The sequence below is a fragment of the Meles meles genome, chromosome 12 (genome assembly GCF_922984935.1).
Source record: "Meles meles chromosome 12, mMelMel3.1 paternal haplotype, whole genome shotgun sequence".
Classification (NCBI taxonomy): Eukaryota; Metazoa; Chordata; class Mammalia; order Carnivora; family Mustelidae; genus Meles; species Meles meles.
In genome coordinates, this window is record NC_060077.1 from 24,085,336 (window position 1) to 24,111,791 (window position 26,456).

General features: G+C 38.6%; 1 protein-coding gene across 3 annotated transcripts in view; it reads right to left on the minus strand.

Moving 5' to 3' along the window:
* TTC28 (tetratricopeptide repeat domain 28) overlaps positions 1-26,456 on the minus strand; it is a 647,342-nt gene that overhangs the window by 345,376 nt on the left and 275,510 nt on the right. The gene's annotated exons all lie outside the window — the stretch shown is intronic.

Sequence of the window (26,456 nt, forward strand, 5' to 3'; positions counted from 1 at the left end):
ATTTCAGCCTTGGGCTCACTTGATCTGAAGAATTCCGTATGTACTCTGAGAGGGGAAAAGCCTTTGTGAATAATTGAAGACAAAATAATGAAACCCTAGAATGTCAGAGACATAATATAGTTTTGTAGAATTCATCATGGAGCTTTTAAATTCCCAAATACTACATGCTGAATAATTTATTCCTGTGTCAATATGGGGCCAGCAGATGTTCATTCAAAGCCAATATTAACCCTCCTCGAGCTGAAGAGCAGAAAAATAGGCTCTGCCTGAGATGCAAGCAGGCACTTAGTTTAAGTGAGATTATCTTGGTATTTATGAGAAAATTAAAGCAGTTTTGGAAGTCAAGAAAAAACACACTACTTAGTCGGCAATCTTTTATCAAAGTCTGCCTATAAAGATAAGGAGGTGAATTTCATGAGAAAACACAAATGGTTGGTACAGGGAGAGCTGATAACACTGCTCTTTCCTTTCAGAAGGGTCCCTGGGGGCTTTTCACTGATTCTAAGAATATCTTTTAGTGGTTTATTGATATTTACCTCTCTCTTTGGATCACTAATTCCTGATGCAGTTTTGAACTATCTACTGTGTTTTGGTTTCTGGGTAATTCTCCCTTCCACAACCCACCCTCTAATTCAGTTCACTTTAACTAAAATAGGTTATGTAGTTGATTCAAAAAGAAAATAAAGCAGAAAAAAAAAACTAAGCAACAATAAAGTTTTAAAGTTTTGCCAATGGTGTATTATACTTCAAAACTGGAAACCTTGCAACGACATGGATGGAACTAGAGGGTATCATGCTTAGTGAAATAAGTCAATCGGAGAAAGACATCTATCATATGATCTCCCTGATACGAGGACGTGGAGATGCAACATGGGGAGTTAGGGGGGTAGTAGAAGAATAAATGAAACAAAATGGGATTGGGAGGGAGACAAACCATAAGTGACTCTTAATCTCACAAAACAAACTGAGGGTTGCTGGGGGGAGGGGGGTTGGGAGAGGGGGAGTGGGATTATGGACATTGGGGAGGGTATATGCTATGGTGGGTGCTGTGAAGTGTGTAAACCTGGTGATTCACAGACCTGTACCCCTGGGGATAAAAATACATTATATGTTTATAAAATATAAGAAATAAATAAAAAATTAAAAAAAAAACTGGAAACCTTCATTCATTCATTCACTCATTCAACAGCTAGGTACTGAGTACCAACTTTATTAAGTTTTATTCCAGGGCTAAAAGGGGGGGTATTTAATCAAATATTCTAAAGACTTATTAGGGAAATAGACAAGTACATGTCTGCAGGGGCTTCCAATATGGCAAAAATGGTATACTCGGCTCCTGTGGGAAGATATCTATCTATCAGTATGAAAACACAGAGTGGGTAGAATGTATGAAAATAACTTTAGGCTACATGTCCAAGTTTATACCCAAGGAAGGGAACTCCCCCAAATGCTAGAAACAAAGGAAATAAAGACAGAAAGGTAAGCAGGAGCTAAAGCCAATAAAACTCCCAGGAACAAGGAGTTCTGGAATCAGTCATGGGCTTTAGCCACTGGAGGGGTGCACTGATGACATCTTGGTGAGAGTTGCCCAGGTGGCACTTTTCATGAATGCTGCTCAGTGGACATGAACTACCTGAATAAAGCCAAGAATTGCCAAGGTCTGCCCATGCAGACTGGAAAAACCACACCCACCACCTAGAGCGGTGATGCAGATGGCAGAATTTGCACCACAAGAGTTAGGCCTCATTCAACAGACTAAAAGAAACTTTAAGACAACTGTGTCTGAAATGCTGAAGAAGATAAATAAGAGAAGTAACAAGGTAAAAATGGATAGTATGAAAAATGACCAGGCATATTTGAAAAAGAATCAAATAGAAACTAGAAATAAAAGGAGGAGGGGACCTTATTTGGTGGAGAGGACCTCAACAGGTAGCCTGAACAATACACAGCTGATAATTAGCAACTAGAAAGATTAACCCAAGGAAATCACTCCAAATGCAGGACAGACAATTAGGCAAATACAGGAAAAAGAAGTTGAGACAAGGAAGACAGAATAAGATAGGTCAGAATACATCTAACAAGGGTTCCGGAAGAGAATACAGAGAAAAATAAAAATGAAGACATAACTGAAGATTTATAGCTGGAAGAGACCTTATTTTACAAATGACAAAACTCCAGTCCAGAATCATCTTCAATCCTACAAGCTTGTTGGAGGCAAAGCAGGCAGAACACAGATCATCAGCTGCCCACTCTTCCATTATCGAACATCTACCCAAAAGGATAACTGCGTTAAAAAGAAACCACATAAGCCTAAATATTTTTTAGCTAACTTACCATTTGAGTATTAAATTGTATCTGACTTTTCACTACAAATACTTGTATGTTATTACATTTAACTTTTATAACAACCCTATTATTATTTTCATTTTACAGTTGAGATAACTAAAACTCAAAGAGAAGTCACTTGCCCAGGCATAGTTATGAATGCCGGAGCCTGGATTTAAACAAAGATATGTCTGATTCCATACTCTCACATACTATATAACAAAGTCTCCAAAGTGATATAGCTTTAAAATAATAAGGCATCTCTAAAAGTTACAAAGATCAAATCCATTATACAATAGTCACACTGTACACTTGAGAGTATGATTTTTTTCAGTATATAGATCAATTTAGTATATTTTGTATCACCTTCTATGTTGGCAGCTATACTTTATTTTTTGGTGTACTCACAAATTTTTTCAATCTGCTCTTTTCAAAATGTAAACGAACGAATGTATTACAAGCAGATAGAACAAAAACTATCCTAAAATTCATATGTAATCTCAAGGGTTCCCAAACAGCCAAAATAATCTTGAAAAAGAATACCAAGTTGGAGGACTCACCCTTTCACTTTAAAACTTACTACTTAGATACAGCATTCAAAACAGTATTATACTGACATAAATACAGACATAGACCAATGGAATAGAACATGAAGCCTACAAATAAACATCCACATAAATGGTCAATTGATTTTCAATACAGGTGCAAAGAACATTTGATGCAAAAAGGACACTCTTTCAACAAATGGTGCCAGGAAAACTGTATATCCATATGCAAAAGAATAAAACTGGACCCTTACATTATACCACACAAAAAATTAACTCAAATGGATCAAAGAATTAAACTTTAGAGCTTAAAGTATACAACTTTTAAAAGAAAACATAGAGGTAGGGCTTTATGACATCATATTTGGTAATGGTTTTGTGGTTTAAAACCAAGACGACTGACAACAAAAGAAAAATCTGACAAATTGAACATTATCAAACTCATGTAACAAAGGATACTATCAAGAGTGAAAGACAACCTACAGAAGGGGAAAAAAATATTTGCAAATCAAATATCTGAAAATAGATTAATATCAAGAACATATAAAGAACTTTTATAATCAACAATAACAAAAACAACCCGATACAAAAATAGGCCAAAAACTTGAATAGACATTTCTCCAAAGAAGATTTAAACATGAACAACAAGCACATGAGAAGATGTTCAATGTCATTACTTATTAGGAAAATCAAAACCACAATAAGATACCACTTCCCATTCATTATTGTGGTTAATATAAAAAAAAGGGAGGAAAAAAATGTTGGTGAAAATGCGAAGAAAGAATCTGTTGAATTAGAGGTGGAAATGTAAAATGGCAGAGTTACTATGGAAAACAATTGGGCAGCTCTTCAAAAAGTTAAAACAAAGAGATACCATATGATTCAGTAATCCCAATTCTAGGCATGCACCCACCAAAAAATAGAAAGCAGAGACTCAAACAGATACTTGTATGGCAATGCTCATAGCAGAATTATTCACAGTAATAGGCAACAGGTAGAAACATCTCAAGTGCCCATCAACAGATGAATGGATAAACAAAATGTGGTATACATATACAATAGAATATTATCCAGCCATACCCGAAAATGAAATTCTGATACATGCTACATCATGGCTGAAGCTTGAAAACATTATGCTACATAGAGAAAAAAATTTAATTATACTAAATGAAATAAGCCAGACATAAAAGGACAAATACTGCATGATCGCAATTATATGATGTACCTGAAATAGGCAAATTCATAAAGACGGAAAATGGAATAGAGGTTACCAGAGGCAAGGGGAAGGAGGAATGGGCAATTTAGTGTTTAATAGGTACAGGGTTTCTGTTTGGGGTGATGAAAACATTCTGGAACTGGAGACTGGTAATGTTTGCACAACTGTGAATGTACTAACGCCACTGAATTGTATACTTAAAAGTGGTTCAAATGATAAATTTTATGGTATATATATTTTATCACAAAAAATAAATAGAACTGGCATGTGACTCAGCATGCCTCTTCCCAATGTTACTGATAAATACTAACACATGAACATCTTAAAGAATAAAGAAAAATACTGTCTTACTATCACAAATATGGGTATAAGTATTTAAAAACAGAATCCTTAATCTCAAAATAAAATAATAATTATTGCTAATATTTATTAAACACTTATGTCAGCTGCCATACTCAAATAAACTTCTTAACACCACATTATATATTAATAGTATCCTAACTTTACAAATAACGGAGATTACAAACAGAGGTTATAATCTACTTGCCTTTACTTATATATATGCTATAAAGGAAAATTCTTTTTTTTTTAATCAACTGGAGAAGGGTGCCTGGGTGGCTCAGTTGTTAAGGACAGACTCTTGATTTCAGCTCAGGTCATGATCTCAGGGTGAGGCTGAGCCCCGGGTGTGGCTCTGCACTGGGCATTCAAGCCTGCTTAAGAGTCTCTCCCTTGTCTTCTGCCCCTCCCCCCACCCCTCCCCACTTGTATGTGCATTCTAAATAAATAAACAAACAAGAGATATTTTTCTTTACAAAAGCATTTTTTCCTCTTTGGAAAATGAATTATCACAGAAAGCTTTCTTGCAATGGAAATTTCATCCAACATAATTTAAAATTTTAAATTGATTTTGCACATTTTTGTGACCATCTCTTTTGCATCAAGAAAAGCATATCCTCAGAACGCTTAATTTAAAAAAAAAGAATGAGAAAGGAAAGTAATATTTGCCAAGCATTGAATCATGAGCCAGACACTGTATACTAAGAATTTTATGTATTTTATCTTTTTTAATCCTCTCAATTTGGGTGGTAGAATTGTATATATTTTACAGATAAAGAAACAAAAATATAGTAATCCACAATACTCTTATTCACTACTTTCAAAATCTGATAAATATTCTATTCAAGTGGGAGCCAATTAATTCCAATTGCCTAGGGAATCAAAGAATAGTAGTCACTGCCAAAAGCTATCCCAGATACCTGAAGGAGCCAATATGACAGCTGCCCCCAGCATGTTGCAAGGCTGAGTATTCAAAAGCCCAACAGATCTCACACCCAAACACAGTGTGCAAGGGCAGAAGATCATCCTGCTGTACTATTGAGTCAAGAAGAACGGATTGTGTGGCCTTCTGCTCCAGCACCAGTCCATGACAGCTGAAAAGACAGCCAAATACGGATGGCCCTGAGCCACATGAAGGGGGTTCACACTGCCCTCCCGTATTTGGGTATAAAGACTAAAATCTAAAGCATCTTCTGGTGCTTCGGAAAATGAAAACTTTTGAACCTCAGTTCAAGAAAGTGTAGCAAAAACCATGTAATATATTTTCAGCAAATATTTGGAAATGATTGTATTTCTCTCTCAATTATATTATCATCTAAGTATGTTCAGTACTCTATTAAAAAAAAAAAAAAAAGCAAAAACAAAACAAGCAATCCTTCCCTCTAGTTTATCTTCCATTCCTCTCTATTCTTCCAGGCCAATCTTTTGAACGAGTTTTTCAATTGCTGTCTACAAAACACATCTTTCTTTTTAAAGAATTTTTTTACAGATTTTATTTATTTAAGAGAGAGAGAGCATGACAGGGGAGAAGGTCAGAGGGAGAAGCAGACTCCCTGCAGAGCTGGGAGCTTGATGTGGGACTCAAACCCAGGACTCCAGGATCACGACCTGAGCCGAAGGCAATGGCTTTACCAACTGAGCCACCCAGGAGCCCTACAAAATACATCTTTCACTTACTCCTACATACACTCCTATCTGGCTGCTCCCTACACCACCCTTACCAAACTGTTCTTGTCAAAGTCTCTATTGCCTATCCCCATGAGGGCCTTGAAGGGGCTCAATGAAATCTGGAGGGCACAGAAGGCCAGAGTTTGAAAATTACTCTGCCTGGGCCTGGTTACATATTTTGTGAGGCAGCCACCTAATTTGTGGAGGCCAGTACAAAGTGAAAATTGTGGGGCCTCTTGTTTAAAAGCAGGAAAAAGAGCTTTTCCCTATTTTCTGTCATCTTTCTCTAAACAAGTTATGGTATTTTTAAAATTTCCTACTTAATATGGGGGCATGAGGATGTTCCTGGGACAATGCAGATTCTCACAGGCATCTAGGAACCACCTACAACTTGGTATGCAGGGTACACACTAGATCCACTCCTAGGCCCATACCCTAATTCTTGCCAGGAATGGAAGGTGGCAGCAGTCTCTGGGCAGGGGCAGAAGTGGGCAGCCAAGAACTCACCCTAGAGAGCTGAGAAGTGGCCAAACACTGGATCATAGAGGCACCATGCCCACAGCACATGTGCTATTGCCCCATCTGACTTCACATCAAAATACAATTTCAAAGATACAATGATTCAGAATTTCAGGATGATGACCACAGCACCTTAAATTCCAAGCACTTCTGAGCACGGGATCTTGGGTAACTACACTGGCTGCCTGCCCAAGAAGCTGGTCCTCGCTCTGCTACATGATTATAATACCACCTAACATCTGCATAAAACATCATGGTCCACGAAATAGTTCCAATTTTATTTTAGTCTCACAATAAACCTATAAATAGAGATGAATAGATATCCTCACTTTACAGACGAAAAACTGACTCAGAGGTGAAACACATTGCCCAAGGCATGGAAAAGCAGGTGTTAAACCCATGACTCTGACTCTAAGTTCTTTCCAATGTAATGTGCTTCCTAAGCAAAGGGCAGATGGGAGGGGATGAGAACAGTGACCATTTCTCTACATGAGCCACTGGTTTAATCATTAGTTGGAAATTATTTCTGTCAAATTTCACCAATTGCAGTCAAATTTGAAAACTCAATTGATTTTTCACCATTCTAGAATTCAATGGCTTTATATAAACATGTTATCCAATAAAAAAGAAAAAGTAACACCATCAAAGTTAGTTTTTTTCCCCAAAGTACCCCCATCCAATATGCACCTTGATTCACCAATCTTGGACCCCCTACAGTTCATACATCAGTCACCAGCAGTCAGTCACAAAGGATTACAGAGCCAGCATATGAAACCATGCTATTCTGGGATACAATATACTTTCACTACAGGAGAGCTGGTTCCTTGATTTAGTTGGAAGAAAGTTCATCAAAATGCCAGACAGATAGAAACAGAAGGGATGATGGGAAGTACTTAGCTAGGAGATACCAAAATCAAGGAGGGAACTATTTACTGACTCTTCCCTACCATCATTCTACATATTTCACAGAATTCAATCTTTCCAGATAGTGAAATTGTTGCTAAACTTCCTCATGTTAATATAAAGTACTTTATTTTGAGACTGGAACTCTCAACTCATTTGTTTCCTAATTCAGTTACTCAAAAGTCTCCTCTGAGAGCAGAAGTGAGCATTTTTTGGTTGAACTAATATACATTTGTTACAACCATTCGCACTGGTGACCCTTCACACTGGCTGATCACCCAGAAAATATCCAAGGAAAAAGAAGTGCAACTGAATGTTAGATCCAAATAGCACAATCTCTCAGCTCACTAGAGCAGAATCTCTCTCTAATACACTGGTCACAGGCTATATTACGAGCTCTTTTTATCCTATCTCTAGGTAGAAAAGCTATAATTTAAACTTGACAGCATTACTTGTCATGAAGTCTGTAGGTTTACAATTTCTAAATGTCAGTTTGAACTTCTGACTGGTTCCTTAGAGCACTACTGTTTGTTCCTAAATGAGGCAACTTGTCAGCTCTGCATACATAAAAGCAGTTAATCAGCAATTTGCAGTGCAACACAAGAGGAATCAGCTGGTATGCTAATGGTGAGCCCACAAAGCACCTCCAATTAGGAAAGAAAGCCTTGTCCTAAGCCAGTAATATCCTCATATATCACAGAATTTATCCTACTACTCAGTACATGAAACATTTCATGCCAAGGAACTTATTATTTTGAAGTAATTGTCTGCTTGCAGTCTGACATACCCATGTTCCCACTGGCCTCGAATGCAAGAGCTGCACCCAGTGAGTGAAGGAGGACCATGATGATTCCTCTGACCCTCCTCGCTGTGGCTTCTATTCAGTTCCCAACGGGTTCTTCTTCTTGACCCTGTCCTTGTTTACTATTCTGCTGTCTCCTTTTCCATGTGGCCTTCACATCACCTGTCTTCAGCCCTCTAAGTAAAACAGGATGGGGTCTTTCCTGAGAGGTATGCTGGTTCCTCTAACCTTCTAGAATTACTGAACTATATTAAAAAAAAACAAAAACCCATTCCTAAAACAGAATAATAACTCTAATAACCAGATCATTTCATTAATAGGAACACCCATTACGGGCGCAAAAACACTTCGGCATTGTTTTAACTATTAACAGGTTTGAGCCTATGGATTGAATTCTAGAATATGGATTGTATGAGTAAAATTAAACAGTAAGTAAAGGAAAGGCATCTAAAAGACTTTTAAAGGAAATTTCTTCCATTATCTCCAGTGGTTAACTCAGGTGTCATAACAGAATCATATTGAAAAAAAAAAATGGCTTGTTTGATTGTAGTCATATACCTAACCCACTTAAGCAATAACCTATGTCTGTGATAGCCTCTCAAATCAGATTTTGAATTGATCAAGCAAATTTGGTTTAGTGATTGAAGGAAAAGAGCTGCCAGCCAGAATCCAATAATCCATTTTTCCTCATATGAGACACATTTTATTGGAGTTACAGAATAGTGCTTCCGAATATGCTTCAGATTTTTCCTTAGAGCCTAAGATGTTGGTGCGAAAGGGTATGTGGGGGTGGGGGTGTGTGCAATCATTTCTGGATCCAGTGGCATTCACCAGCCTATCAAGTAATAGGTAGTATATGGGCACATCCCAAGAAACAGAACATGGTTCTTGGTAAGCCCACGTGCCCCCAGTTAACTGTCTAGCAGATGCACAATGGTAAATGGAGAAGCTACGTTTGTGGATCACAATAGGCCACCCTACAGAAGGAAATTCTGAGACACTGGGGTGGCCTCTTATCAATGTCAGGCTTTGATGGCTCCTCATGAGACCACTTGGCCTGGGGATGTGAGACTGGCAGAGCCAGAGCACAGAGTTCTGATCTACGTATGCTCAGGTTGCCCCTATTCTGAGCAATACATAGGGTGTTATAGAGATACTGTATACCCTGAGATCATCTACTTTAAACTTCTCTGTCCCCTCTTATAGAAGAGAAAATCAAGGCCCAGAAGTCATTTGCCCAAGATGACATGGAACTAGTCAAGTTAGGCTTGATTCCAAAACATCTAATCCCTAGTCCAAAACATTTACTTCTCCTTCTCCTCCTTCTTTCTCCCTTCTTTCTTCCTCTTCTTCCTCCTTCCTCCTCCCTCCCACCTCAATCAGTAGCAGCAGCATCTTGAAGCAGCCAGTATCTCTCTCCAAACAAAATTTTAGCTAGAAATCCACTACATAAAACAGATTAAAAGGGGCCTGTTTAGATGCAAACAGAGAAGGGAGACAGAGCGTATGTGCCAGAATCCTACCTGCTTAACCGAGCCTGCAGCCTCCTCTGGGATCCTAAGCAGAATATTATAATCATGGGAACTTCTTCCTTGATAGCTTGCAATAAAGTTGTGTGCAAATGCTAATTAGGATCATATTTTTTTTATAAAACTATTATTTTCTGAAACACTAGCAAAGTATACATTGGTAAGGCAGTTGCTTTTAAAAATGTTGTTTTCACGTGGGTTGTTTTTTTTTAACGACTTAATTATTTTTACAGCAGTTTCAGGTCCCTAGCAAAACAGAGAAGAAGGTACCGAAATTTCCTATATAACCCCCACACATATTTAGCTTCCCCCATTAACAACATCCCCCACCAGAGTGCTATATTTTTTCCAGTTGATAAACCTACATTAATGCATCACATCCTCCAAAGTCCAGAGTTTACATTAAGGCTTATACTTGGTATTATACATTCTATGGGTTTAGAAAATGTATGACAACATGTATCCACAATTAAAATATCATGCAGAGTAGTGTTGCTGCCCTAAAAATCCTCTGAGCCACATCTATTTTTGTTTTAAAACAAAGTCCAGGGGTGCCTGGGTGGCTCAGTTGGTTAAGCAGCTGCCTTTGGCTCAGGTCATGATCCCAGGGTCCTAGAATTGAGCCCCACATTGGGCTCTCTGCTCACCGGGGAGTCTGCCTCTCATTCTCCCTCTGCCCCTCTGCCCTACTCATGCTCTCTCTCTTTCCCTTTCTCTAATAAATAAATAAAAATCTAATAACTAAATAAATAAACAAACAAACCAAAGTCTAACATTCTCAAAGCTGGGTATAAGGGTATCCTTCTCATTAAGACTTCAATACCAAATCTGAAATTGAGAAACGATCAATTTTCTTTCAATACCATCAGCATACACAAACAACTCTGCTCTGATACGTTTATTTAGGTGATATTCAAAATTAGGAAATAAGGTCATGAAATGATTGGCTGTAATGAAACATTTAAGTGTCATCCCTAACAGCTTAGCTATCAGGAAAAAGGCACATGAACCTGAAAACACAGAAGCAAGCACTGGGACATTATTTGTAGCAGAAAACATACATGAAATTACCACATGCAAACACGAGACATCCATCTTACTCCCTTAGGTGACTCTTTTCATTAGTGTTAATGGGCTCAGGGTCTGTTTGGAGACTGTTTCTGCAAATGCTAGAACACAACCCTTTTTCTGTTTGGTGAAGTCCAGTCTCATAAGCAAGAAAAAAATGAAATCAATGTGTTGACATTAACACATACACACACGCATATTTGTCTGTGTATTACTTCTAATCACTTCTTCTTATAATTTGAATTTATTAGTCTTTAGAAATCTTGCCAAACATAACTGAGCAATACAAGGGAAAATGAGTACCAAAATTAGATCCCACGGACATTTCTAATTAAATCCCTTTCATCAGGATTAAGAATTTTTTTAAAACTATGTGCAAAAAGGCAGTGGCAGTGAATTTCATTCACTGCAAGCAGCTTAAAAGCAGTAACAGGAAATATGGCACATATCAATCATATATTTATTAAACACCAATTTGCACATGTTTAAGTGCTAAATACTATGTAAACCTGAACACCCCCCACACCAAAAAAAAAACAGCATGTGTCACAATTCAGCAGCTGTTAATTCAACAGTTTCTTTCCTCTTCCCTTATATGTATATATGTTGAAAATACCATTCTCCGGGCGCCTGGGTAACTCAGTCAGTTAAGTGTCTGCCTTTGTCAAGGTCCTGGGATCAAGTGCTGCATGGGGCTCCCTGCTCAACAGGGAGCATGCTTCTCCCTCTCCCTGTGCCTGCTGCTCCCCCTGCTTGTGTGCTCTCTTTCTCTCTATGAATAAATAAACTCTTTTAAAAAAAGAAAGAAAATACTATTCTCAACATACACTTCTTGATTACTGTCTTTTGTTATTTTCCTCTATAATTCACTAACTGCATATAACTCTGTAAAGACACAATAACCAAATCTCATCAAAGAAGCCTGTGAAGTTAATAAAGAAACTCATGGACAAATATGCAGTCCTATCTAAGATTTCCTACAGCCCATTTGACATTCTGCCCACAAAGGCAAACCAAACCTAAACACAATGTATTTCTTCTCAATGAGTTTTTCTCTTAAAATACTCACTTCTAATCTCCTCACCCTTCTCTCAAGCACCCATTCTTTTAACATTTTCTTACTTCATGATTCACCCATTGAGATACAAAGATGAATTAGCCATGATCCTTGAACACATCTTCTTCTGAACTCAGTCTTTTGAGAAAGACAGGTAATGAAGATAATGACAATAGAAAGTAGTAAGTAGGGGCACCTGGGTGACTCAGTGGGTTGATGTCTCACTCTTGATTTTGGTTCAGGTCATGATCTTGGGGTCATAATCTTCAGGTGGTGAGGTTGAGTCCTACATTGGGCTTCCTGCTCAGCAGGGAGTCTGCTTGGGATTCTCTCTCCCTCTCCTTCTGCCCCTAACCCTGCTTGTATGTACTCATGCGTGCTCTCTCTCTCTCTCTCTCTCTCTCAATCTCTCAAATAAATAAAAATAAACAAATCTTAAAAAAAATATTCAGTAAAGATCCACAGTGCTTTGTTGGCACAAAGGAGGGAGAAGTTAACTTAGACAATGGGAGCTTTCTCAGCAGCATTTGGATGGTCTTAACAAAGCAGTTGATGATTCACTGGGAAAAGGGTATCTCAGGCAGAGGGAAGAACTTGTGGGAAAGCACAGAGGCATGAAAGCCAATGACACAGTCAGGGAACTGAAAGCAATTCCACATAGTAAAACAGGGGGAGATCGGAAGAAGCTAGTTGTGGTAGAAGATGAACAAGGAGAGTTGAACTGGGGCCGGATTATATTAAAGGTCTTGTTTATTTTCCAAAGAGCCTGGTCTTTATCTGTTCTCCTTTTGTTTTCACAGTGTTGAACAACATTGAAGAAAAGCAGAAGGGTACAATAAGAAAAAACTATTGTTTTTGGAAAAAGGACAAAAGTAAGGCAGTGAAGAAAGGATAGACTTTTTTTTTTTTTTTTAAGATTTTTTTATTTATTCATTCGACAGAGAGAGAGATCACAAGTAGGCAGAGAGGCAGGCAGAGAGAGGAGGAAGCAGGCTCCCTACAGAGCAGAGAGCCCGATGCAGGGCTCGATCCCAGGACCCTGAGATCATGACCTGAGCCGAAGGCAGCGGCTTAATCCACTGAGCCACCCAGGTGCCCCAAGGATAGACTTTTTAACAAAGGGTGCTGAAACAACTCAATATCCATATGTCCCTCCCCCTCTCCAAAATGTAGATCCATACCTCACACCATATACAAAAAAACAACTAAAAATCAACCTTAGACAAAAACATAAAACATGCAACTACAATATGTCTAGAAGAAAATAGGAGAAAATCTTTGTGAATTTGGAGTAAGCAAAGATTTCTTACATATGACACCAAAACCACAATTCATAATGTAACAAACTGAAAAAATGGACTTCATCAAAAGTAAAAGCTGTTCCTCCTCAAAAAACAATTAAGGGAACAAAAAGATAAGCCAGAGACTGAAACAAAATCTGTCAAGAATTTATTTGATATAGGACTTATATTCAGGGTAAAAAAAGAACTCTCAAATTTCAATAATCAGACAACCAACAAACCAATTTTTAAAAACTAGCTGATCAAAGACATATGTATGGCAAATAACCACTAGAAAAATTGTTCAACATCATTAGTCATTACCAAAATGAAAATCAGAGCCATAATGAGATATTACTACTACACACCCATTAAAGTGACTAAAATTGAACGACTGGTCATGCATACCAAGTGTTGGCAAAGATGAGGAGAAATTAGAACTCTCATAAACTCACAATGTGAATGTAAAATGATGCAACCATTTTTGAAAACAGTTTGGCAGCTTCTTAAACAGTTAAACATACACCTACTAATGATCCAGCCATTCTACTCCTAGGTATTTATGCAAAAGGAGATATATTTAAAGATTTGTACACAAACTCTTACAACAGCCTTATTTATACAAAAACTGGAAACCACCCAAATGTCCAATAAGAGGCAAATGGATACACACATTGTGGTGAATCCATATAAGGGATCCACAAGAAAAAGGAATGAGGGGCCCCTGGGTGGCTCAGTAGCTTAGGCCTCTGCCTTTGGCTCAGGTCATGATCTCAGGATCCTGGGATTGAGCCCTGTATGGGACTCTCTGCTCAGCGGGGAGCCTGCTTCCTCCTCTCTCTGCCTGCCTCTCTGCCAACTTGTGACCTCTCTCTCTTTGTCAAATAAATAAAATCTTTAAAAAAAAAAAAAAAAGAAAGAAAGAAAAGAAAAAGGAATGAACTACTGACACATGCAACCACACAGATAAATCTCAGAGTGATGATGCTGGGTGACAGAAGCCATACACAAAAGTATATATGCTATGATTCCATGTCTATAAAAACCTAGAAAATGCAACTTAATTTATAAAAAGGCTACTGGTTGTTACCTGGAGGGTACATTGCTGGTAGGAACTACAAAGGGCATACACAAGGAAACTTCTGGGGGATGGTGACTATTGTGAGAATGGTTTCATGGGCAGGCACATATATTAAAATTTATTAAACTATACACTTTAAATATATGCAGTTTATTGTATGTCAATTGTATCTCAGTAAATTTTTTTTTAAAGCATTAAGTGGGGGATAGGGCACTTGGGTGGTGCTGTAGGTTAAGCAGCTGACTCTTGTTTTTGGCTCAGGTCATGATCTCAGGGTCAAGCTCCACACTGGGCTCCACACTTGCCATTGGAGTCTGCTTCAGATTCTCTCTCCATTTGTCCCTCCCACTCGAGCTCTCTCCCACTCTCTCAAATAAATAAATAAATAAAAATAAAATAAAAAGCATTAAAGGATCATATTCAAGTATTAAGAATCATTTCACTTCTACTTTATTTTAATTCTTCTTTTCAAGAGAACTGAATTGAGACAATACAGCTCTCTCTTTCCCAAATAAATAAGTAAAATCCTTAACAAAAAGTAAGTGAGACAATACAAAAAGGCACTCTCTGATGTCTGCATCTTCAGATATTTTTCCGTATTTGTGACAAGGCCACATATGACAAAGTAAATAAAGTAAACAAGGATGGACTATGCAAGTGGGAAGGGACCAACCTCCAGACCTTCTGGAGGTCTCCAGGTACCTCCAGAAAAAATCTGCTACCTATAAACTAGCTGTTTTTCCTTATTTTGTTTTTCCTTAAGCTACCCAAACAATTTATGTGACTCCTGATTTCTTCCATGACTGCAAAAGATAAGTGATACACAACAGTCTTATTTTACACTTTCTTTTACTATCATGATGAAAAACTACAAAGAACGCTTCCATCCCCTCACGGAAACAGGATGCTGCAAGATTACTGTGAAATCACATCTGAATGTGTACACTACAACACGTAAATGCACTGTCTAGTAGATGTGTGTTTAAACTGATAGACAGAACAGTGAGTGGTGCTGAAAGAATGTGCAAAAACATTTAAGAGAGTGAGAAGGCTTTAAAATTTTTAACAACACCCATTTCAAGACTTAATAAAAACATACCAAAGAAATACTACCCTTCAATACCTCAGCTTTCCTACCTACGTATACATCCTAAAAAATAGATATATGCTCTAAAAAAAGATAACTATTAAACAATATTTAAGGGGCACCTGGGTGGCTCAGTGGGTTAAGCCTCTGCTTTCGGCTCAGGTCATGATCCCAGGGTCCTGGGATCAAGCCCCGCATCGGGCTGTCTGCTCAGCGGGGAGCCTGCTTCCCCCTCTCTCTCTGCCTGCCGCTCTGCCTCCTTGTGTGTGTGTCTCTCTCTCTCTCTGTCAAATAAATAAAATTTAAAAAAAAAAACAATATTTAAAAAGAAGGCGATCCAACAGTCCAGAATGAGAGCATGCATACACCCGAAGTTACTCTCTCAAACTACAATAGTAAGTCACTGTGCTTTAGATGTGAATCAGGGACTTAGGACAGTGTGTGGCTTTTCAAGGAGTCACTACTTAGAGCATCCACTGCTTTTCATCTACCCTAAACTGCTTTTGCAAACACACACACACACACACACACACACACACACATACCCCAAAACCAAACCTAAAAAACAAAAACAAACCAGAAAAAAAAAAAAAAAAAAAAAAAAAACAAGGAAAATCCAGCTCTTTTCTTAAAAGTTTAGGCTTGAAAAGTTAATACTGGCATAGTATTATACTCTAAAGAGTATGCTGATCAGGTACTAAAAATGAACCAAGGTGACAGGAAGATACCTGTCCTCCTCATTAAGGCCAGGGATATGACTTATCAGGGGGAGCTCTCTCTAAGTAGGTAGTACAACCGAGACTATCAAGGCCATATCTTTTTTTTTTTAATTTTTTTTAAATTTATTTATTTTTCAGCGTAACAGTATTCATTGTTTTTGCACAACACCCAGTGCTCCATGCAATACGTGCCCTCCCTATTACCCACCACCTGTTCCCCAACCTCCCACCCCGACCCTTCAAAACCCTCAGGTTGTTTTTCAGAGTCCATAGTCTCTTATGGTTAGTCAAGGCCATATCTTGAACACAAAAAGACTACATTAAGGGCAGACAGAGGCACTTACTTGTTTGTAAATGTACTAAAAAGTTGTTAGGATTTTGTTGCTGTTGCTTTATTTGTTGTTAAGACAGAACTTTCTCATTCAAAAGATAGGATCTCACACTGCCTGGGCCTCTAATGGGTTATAAATAAAACTAGACTTGTAAACCTCTAGAAAAGTAGTAGGTGATGGGGAGTTCCAAGTTGTATCATGAAGGTATGTCAATTACAGACACATCTGAAAAAGGTTACATTCCGTGTGATCAGTTGCACAAGTACTATAATTAGATTAATGACACATCACTCAAAAGAAAAGATCAGGTGCTAAAACAGAATCCTTTCTTAATACAATCCATGTACATCAGAGAACTGGTCATGTTTTAAAAATGAACTGGCAGGTTCTTCAAAGGTTCATGCTTAATTTAAAGTATCTTTCATCAGCTTTAAAAGAAAATGTCAACTTGACCAACTAGCATGTCTCCATTTCTTGAGTGTAATAAAGATTTACAGAAGTAAATAAAATCTCTGGAACAAGCTGATTTTGGCTTTCAGTTCCATATAGAACTACTACTACTACCTATTCTTCTTCTTTTTTTTTTTTTTTTTGAACTCCTACTTCTTAAGGTATTCACAAGGCATAGTGAAAATTACTTGTAAAAAGTTTAAAAGATGTTAAAAATATATCCAAAGATTAACAGGAATATATAGTCAGCATGAGATGAAATCACAGATGTGCCTCATTTTACTATGAAGTTGAATACAGTCTGTAAATCAAAATAGACCTTTTCTGTGCTGAGAATTCTGTTTGTTGTCTCCTGCCACCTTATCCATACCCTGCCTTGGTGGCTCCCGCTGGGCACCAGGAGACCAACCTCTATAACAACTATGGTTCTCGTACCCTGGGCTTTGGGGCCCAACCAATGGGAGATCAGAAGCAAGAGGAGAGAAGTATCAGAGCGTTTATTCCTGATCCCTCTCTCACAACCCCTCAGCTCCCCCTCAGCCCTGGCATGACTATTTCGGGGATTTCATTCCTCTGCAGCTATAGTTTCTCTCACACCGTTCTTCTTCAATGCCAGCTCTCCTGCTTCCTCAGAATATCAGGTCCAGATATCTCACTATCCTTTTTCAGTGACATTAACCCTCCACAAACCTCTGTAAATAGTGCTCTCACGAAATTCTCTTCAGTTAAACCCTGACTTCCTTTTTCTTTTTTTAAGATTTTATTTATTCATTTGACAGACAGAGATCACAAGTAGGCAGAGAGGCAGGCAGAGAGAGAGGAGGAGGAGGAAGCAGACTCCCTGCTGAGCAAAGAGCCCAACATGGGGCTTGAACCCAGGACCCTGTTATCATGACCTGAGCCAAAGGCAGAGGTTTTAACCCACTGAGCGACCCAGGCGCCCCAAACCCTGACTTTCTATATATTACATTTCTTTAAAGCAAGATATACCTGTTTTGAGGGATGAATGAATGTTTTATATAAAGATTAGTCTACATTTTGTGCAATCTCATAATCCCCATCCAGCCCAGCCTTCATTGTGGTACCAGTGATGGTACATCCCAATCTGCATTATCACTGAGTTTATAATCATAAATCGTGAGAGAAGTCAAAAGTCTTATGACAGAAGATAAATAATCACCAACAGTTTCTTGATAATTAAATAATTTTATAGAAAACATATAATATAGAAAACTGAGATAGCAAATCCAAGGAACATTCAAACTAGTACCAGCATATGAGGACTGCAGTCATCTAACACGTAAAGGGACCATTTATACAAGAAAAGACTCAGACACATAAAGAGTTCAGCTTGGCAAAGCCCTACTCTACCTTGCATCCTCATTTCTTCCCCACCCAAACCAAAAGAAAATATAATGGATGCTTCCAAAAACAGCGGTATCTTCTAAAACAGTTACTAATTGTCCTTCTGTTCAGTGATAAGAAGTAGAGAGCATCCAGAGCACTGAAAAATAAAAGGCACTCAGCTGGGCTTCTAGATCTTCAGATCATCCAGTATTAGATACTATGTGCAGATAGTGATAACTCCAGGACGCTTCACAAACACTAACTATGCCCAATATCAGCCCAAGCAAACCGATCAGGAGAAAATTATGTTGTAATTAGTGTATTCTAAAGCAAATAAAAGTGATTTTTTGCTTACGTTACCCTTTACCTACATTACTTTAGATCACTGAAAGATGAAGTATATTGATTAATCTTAGTTAAACCCAGAATATAACAAGTCGAACCGCATTTCACAGACAAAGAAATTTATATATATTTTAAAGATTTTATTTATTTATTTGAGGGAGAAAGTGAGTGGGGGGGAGGGAGGGGGAGAGAGAGAGAGAGAGAGAAAGCACAAGTGGGAGGAGGGACAGAGGGAGAGGGAGAAGCAGGCTTCCCCACTGAGCAAGGAGCCCAATGCTGCAGGGCTTGATCCCAGGACAACGGGGTCATGACCTGAGCCGAAGGAACGATGCTTATATAAAATGAACCACACAGGTGCCTCAGAAATTTATATTTTCATGAGAAAATGATCTAAATAATAATTTGAACTAACATCCAATATCTGAAATGTTTTTTACCTAATGACTTTAAAGATCACAGCATGTCATAGCTAAAAGAAGCCTTGGAGACCATCTAGTTAAACTCATATTTTACAGATGAGGAACTCAATGCCCAAGGTTTAAGTAATTAGTTCAAAATTACCAGCTAGATGTTCTGGACTAAATCTTGGGGGCAAATAGATGCATGGTTGCAAGAAGCATGACTTCCTAAAGGGTAGTAATTAAATTAGGGGGAGGAATTCAGCTCATCAGCTAAGATTCCTAGATTCCAAATGACCACTGCAAACTTCTGTAATGACCAAACCAGCCTGGGGGATTTATGTGCTTTACTAATACTTTTGAGGTAACTATGATTACCTGTAGAATGTCTCAATGTCTAGAATCCTAATGGTGAATAAAAATTCAGCATCCCACACCCCATCCTTGGCATTGTTCCTTATCTCTGAGAACGGGGAGAAAGAAGGGTTTGGCTTAGGCTCAAAATGGGAAATACGTCATCAACATCATTAAATACTAGTCAACATTCTTCACTGAGCATGACTGTGCCCTACAGTATAATTCTGTGAGTGTGCTGTGCACATGCATGAGAAGGAGAAAGAGAAGGAGTAGGCTTAAGGGGGAGGTAAGCAGAGGGAGGCAGGTTGCCAGTGAGAGAAGATGAAGAGGGAAGGCAGAGAAGAGGAAAGCAGAGAGAAGCGGAGAAGAACAAGGCAGAGTTACACACAGAGAAGTTAAGGCAGAAACTGTGAGAAACACAGGCAGAAGTGGAGAGACACATAGATCAAGAAAAGCAGAGCTAGAGGCACCTGGGTGACTCAGTGGGTTAAAGTCTCTGCCTTCGGCTCAGGTAATGATATCCCAGAGTCCTGGGATCCAGCCCCGCATCAGGCTCTCTGCTCAGTGTGGAGCCTGCTTCCCTTCCTCTCTCTGCCTGCCTCTCTGCCTACTTGTGATCTGTCTGTCAAATAAATAAATAAAACCTAAAAAAAAAAAAAAGGCAGAACTACAAAGAGGAGGAGAGTAACATTGTGAAACACTACAAACCCTTGCTAGTCAGTGCTGTCCTCGGCCCGGAAGCATTAGCACCACCTGAGATTTTAGGAGGCAGAAACTCAGGGCTGACCCCAGATCTACCAAATCAGAATCTGTGTTTTTAAGAATACCGTCAGGTTACTTGGGCAATACTACAGTTAACTCCACTGACTCAAGGTCATTCTAACTGTCATGAAAGCAGCGAATAGCTGTTTCTATAGACAAAGTCACATGGCGCCACTCCTTAGAAACTCAGTAAAAACTTAAATCTCAGGCCAGATGGCCTGCATGCAGGCATACATATTCAACCCAGTTACCCCTGCTACCACGTTGTTGTTTTTTTCTGTGCAGAGTTGGTTCACATCTAAGAAGTTAATGATATAACCATTTGTGTCCATAGAAATTTTCTTTCAAGAGTTCAGAAAACAGGAAACCTTCAAGACTGACAAATGACAGATTTAATCAGGTAACTCTGAATTGATCGTTCATAGTGGGAAAATTTCTGAGCAGCTGCTATTAAAAACATCTAATTTCCTTTTTTAAAAAATTTAAGATGTAGCACCCATCCCATGATGACACATGTATTTAAGATATTCTGCATTTCAGATACAGAGTAAATATATAGTAATTTCACCACAGGATGTTTTTATTAAACAGCCAAGCACATAATTATAGGATTTTCAGTGTAAAATTACTCCCGCTTTGAAACTCCAGCATTTCACTCACCCACATGGCAATGTTTTTTCTCTCCCTATAGTCCCAGCCATATTCCCTGAACCCTCTGCCAGCTGCCACTTCCTCTCCCCCACCTCCCTATTGTTCTTTCTTTGTCTTATTTATCACTTTTTTTAAAAAAGGAAGAAAGTAAGCGTAAGACACTGATATCTATTTTTCCAAGATAATGTTCTTTGTTCTATGCACTGGATAGAAACAATAACTATTCCTAACAGGGGGCCAGGATGGGGACTCTTAGATGCAGATGGTCAGCTTTTCCTTCTCCTCCTCCTTCCTTTTCCTTTCTCCCTTTCAGTCAGTCTCCGTGACCCCTCACCTCTGTCAATATGTCCCAGCTAGCAAATGTCTAAGTGGGAAAAGCAACAAGATTTTGCTACATGGGAGCAAACACTGGAGGCAGAACAGAACCATTTCCAAACCTAGGAATACTTCCATCAGTAAAATGTGAGTGAGCTAAATCCCTTCCAAAACAGACTATGTTTCTAGCTGAAGTTTGTATTTAGCTGAATCTGTCTTTTTTTTTTAAGATTTTATTTATTTATTTGACAGACAGAAATCACAAGTAGGCAGAGAGGCAGGCAGAGGTGGGGTGGGGGGGAGGCTCCCTGCCCAGCAGAAAACCTGATGTGGGGCTCGATCCCAAGACCCTGGGATGATGACCCGAGCCGAAGGCAGAAGCCTTAAGCCACTGAGCCACCCTGTCTTTTCTTCTAATATACAACAAAGAGATGAAGAATATCACAAGAGCAGGGTAGGCTAACACAAAGAGCAAGTAAAAGAGAAAGTGGGAGAACACTGGATATTGGTGAGCTCACCCCTAGAGATAACTTTGTATTTGGAAGTACCTTGCATTATTTACTGGATTCTTTCATTCACTTAAAAAATATGTATCGAAAACAAAAGAGAAAAAAAAAATATGTATCGATTACCTACTAAATGTCAGGTATCATGCAGGAAAGATGAAAATAGAAGGCAAGTTCATTCCTATTTCTCCAAATACACACACACACACACACACACACACAACACCTTGGAGTCTTTCATTTTAACGCCTTCAGATACTTTATAAAGCCCCTCCTTCATACGCTAGACAAGGTTTAACTGCTTATAAGCATCCAATGACTTGTAAAAGACAAGCAAATAAAGAGAACCCCAAATGCTCAGGCTGCTTTACTTACATAGTGACACTTAGCATCTTAAGGCATTACAGGCCTATCGACAGAATCCTTCCATTGCAGAAGAGAAGACGAAGAACACTCAAATCCAGGGATTCTAACCACATCTTCAAAAATACCACTGTTTAACATCTGTACTCACTAGATATTTTATTTTATTTTATTTTTATTTTTTTTTTAAAGATTTTTTATTTATTTGACAGAGAGAGATCACAAGCAGGCAGAGAGGCAGGCAGAGAGAGAGGGAAGCAGGCTCCCGCTGAGCGGAGAGCCCGATTCGGGGCTCGATCCCAGGACCCCGGGATCATGACCCGAGCTGAAGGCAGCGGCTTAACCCACTGAGCCACCCAGGCGCCCCCTCACTAGATATTTTAATTATGAGAGCAAGGACTACTGACTACAGATTTATCATCTAGAGTAATCTGTTTTATATTTCTTAAAAGATTGTTTCATTGATAATTATGAAGGGTATAACCAGTAGCTAAGGAAATAAATAACCACCAAATAACTGTGTTAAGTTTATAAAGAGAATTTGACCAAAACTAGTTTCTGAAAATGATAGCAATCTTCTGCCTATATCTATAAATAGTATGGTAAAATAGCAAAAACTGGTCAACATAGGCTCCTTAAAAGAGTACAACTGTTATAATACTAGGGAAGTATAGAGAAGGAAATCAAAACCATAAATAGGCCATGATAACTGACATATAATTAACTGCCCCAAAGAAACTCTTTCCCTGTAAGGATATTCTAGCACAAAAACTATGAAATAAAAGTTGAAGTGTTTTTTTTGCTTTGTTTTGTTTCTGAAAGTAAGCATGGAGGAACACAGACATTTTCAAAATAATTTTTCAGGGGCGCCTGGGTGGCTCAGTGGGTTAAAGCCTCTGCCTTCCACTCAGGTCATGATCTCAGGGTCCTGGGATCGAGCCCCACATCGGGTTCTCTGCTCCGCAGGGAGCCTGCTTCCTCCTCTCTCTCTGCCTGCCTCTCTGCCTACTTGTGATCTCTCTCTGTCAAATAAATAAAATATTTAAAAAAAAAATAATTTTTCAAAAGGAACAATTGGAAATGTCCATCATTTGAAACATCCTGCCTCCCTTCTTTGCTTTAAATGCCACAGAAGTTATTTTGAGCCTATTGCTTTGATCAGATTTAGCTGTAAGTAATTATATTTAGTCATAGACATTTGATCTATAAATGGATCTACTAAAGGAATTACTGTAACTTCCATGAAACTGGCAAATAGCAGTTCTATTTGAGGTAATTCTAGAAAAGCTTTATCCTGAGAAGAAAATGCAATACATTTACCTACATAAAAGATATTTGCTTCCAAAATGAAAATCTCTCAAGAGTCTAGTTACGCAGCTACATTTTGAAGAAAGACTTACCATTTAACAGTGTCCCACACAAATATGTATTAATTTCTTAATAAACCCTCATTTGGGGGAAGTAAGCAATAAAAGAAAAATTATGTTTTTTCTTTTGATAGATAGCATGTAAATAATATCTACACATTGAATGCTGGCCACTAAGCAAAATAAAAACAGTTAAGACTCTCCATGATCCTTGCCCTGGTAGAAGAGAATATCCATTATTGATGATACAATATGAAATCTAGACACAAGTGAAATGTTTCATTAGGAAGCAACATGGATAATGTAAACACCCAACCAGGAGTTCTGTAATCATCAGTCTAGCTGTGGCTATCATTTACTAGCTGTCTGGCCCTAAGTTCATTGCTTATCCTCTCTGAGTCTCAGGTTCCTCACTGGAAAACAGAGATATAGATTCAAGAATCAAACAAGATAATGTATGTAAATATATTCTGTGAACTATAAAGTCATATTCAAATATTATTAGGTTAGTTGTATAATGAAAAGACCACAAAAAGGAAACCACTGCCTACAACGCTGGAATTAGATAAGATTATTTGAATTTTAGATCTCTGGTGTGAACTTTACTACTAGTAAAGCTAATAGCTACCATTTACCTACCATTTACTAAGTCCTAGTTGTGCGACAGCCACTGTGCTAAAGGATTTTATACACAATAATTTGATTTTCCCAAAAACCACATGAAATATGTGGTGTTGCCCCATTTTGCAAATGAGGCACAATACTTATATTGCAGATTAGTAAAAGGGAAAGCAAGGATTTCAATCCAAGTCTGACTCTGTAGACTAAGTTCCTAATTGTTATACTATTCTGACTTTGGGGGGAAAAAAGGTTTCAGAGAAAGTTACTACCTTCTACATTGATTAGGGTATTAAGATGGATTAATGGGGGGCGCCTGGGTGGCTCAGTGGGTTAAAGCCTCTTTGGCTCGGGTCATGATCCCGGGGACCTGGGATCGAGCCCCATATCAGGCTCTCTGCTCAGCGAGGAGCCTGCTTCCCTTCCTCTCTCTCTGCCTGCCTCTCTCCCTACCTGTGATCTCTGTCTGTCAGATAAATGGATAAAATCTTTGAAGAAAAAAAAAAGATGGATTAATGGAAAAAAAGATGTGGTTCATATATACAATGGAATATTATTCAGTCATCAGAAAGGATGAGTACCCACCATTTTCATCGACATGGATGGAACTGGAGGGGTGTTTACTAAGTGAAATAAGTCAAGCAGAGAAAGACAATTATCGTATGGTTTCACTCTTGTGTGGAACATAAGGAATAGCATGGAGAACCACTGGGGAAGGAAGGGAAAACTGAAGGAGAAGAAATCAGAGAGGGAGACAAACCATGAGAGACTCCTGACTCCCAGAAACAAACGGAGGGTTTCAGAGGGAAGAGAGTGGGAGGATGGGTTAGCCGGGTGATGGCTACTAAGGAGGGCACGTGTTGTGACGAGAGCTGGATGCTATCCACAACTAATGAATAGTTGAACACTACATCAAAAACTAATGATGTACTATAAAAAAATAATAAAATAAAGTATATATACAAAAAAAAATCTTTAGGCCTTGTTAAAAAAATGAATAAATAAAAAGGAGAGTGAAGAGTAAGGTGGGAGGAAGGGGAGGGGAAAAACACTTTCACTAAGAGTTCTCTCCCCCCTTCGTTGCTAATAATAATAACTAACATTCACTGAGTACTTAGTTTTGGCCAAGAACTGCAGTGAGTGCTTTATGTGATTTATCTTATTCAATCCTCTAAATCCATAAATATTATCTTCATTTTATAGATGGGTACCCTAGAACATAAGGAGATTAAATAACTTGCTCAAATTCTGTCTCTAGGCAACTGGGAATAATAGGGACAAGGCCTAGCTACCTGATTACTTCACTGAAAAACTGGAAGGAAATAGAGAAGAAATGAGAGTTTTCAGACACTGAACAAGAGGCAGCAAAGGACAATGATCCCTGAGAGAGGACAAAGTTAGAGGTGAGCCCTATGACTGCCTAGGCTCACTGTACAGAGTTTTCAGCTGTAGCTCTGTGAAGCAGCAGCCAAGAAGAAGCCAGCACTCCCCCTCAGCTGAGAAGACCATGGAAGGAGCTCAAGATGCTCTGGTGAGTAGAATTCACATGCAGAATACTAGAGAGGAGAGAGCTACACTGAGAGAAAACTGTAGAGGTCTTCAGAGGGTCCTCCCATCCCATGTCTTCATTTGAGAGTTGATCAGCACATCAGTTTGAGAAAATTATCCAAGACTGGGGAAAGAACCACCAGAAAGAAGCGGGTGGAACCAACCACTCTCTGGGGCTCACAGAAGGCCAGGAATATTCTTCTCACCACCCCGAGAGAAAAAGAAGCAAACAAACAAATAAGTCACAATTCATGGGACATGAAGCATCTGCAGGGTATTGCCTCAATAATGGAGCAAAACTAGCCTGCACTAAAGGCTGCTCTCGTCCCACCCAACGAATGTTAAAAAGCAAGCCTCAGAAGGGTCAAACTATTTCCAAGTAACCTATAACAACAAAACTTAACAAGAAAATTTTAAAACATCCTGTAAATACAAGCATACCTAGCATCCAACTTCATAAAATCCACCATGCCTGACATCCAATCAAAAATTATCAAGCAAGCAAATAAGCAGAAAAATATAACCCTTAACGAGGAGAAGAATAAATCCACAGAAACCAAACCAGGGGCACCTGGGTGGCTCAGTCAGTGGGGCGTCTGCCTTTGGCTAGGGTCATGATCCCACAGTCCTGGGATCAAGCCCTGCATCAGGCTCTCTGCTCAGCAGGAAGCTGAGAAAGACAAGAAAGACAAGTGGGGCAACATCTTTAAATCTTTGAAAGAAATCTCTAGACTTCATGAAAATATCTTTCAAATACCATAGCAAAAAAAAAAAAAATATATATATATATATTTTCAGATATATAAAAGCTAACATGGAAAACGGTATGGCAATTCCTCAAAAAATTAAAAATAGAATTACCATATGACCCAGCAATTCGACTTCCGGGTATATACCCCCAAATCCTTGAAAGGAAGGACTCAGATATTTGCACACTAAGGTTCACAGCAGCACTATTC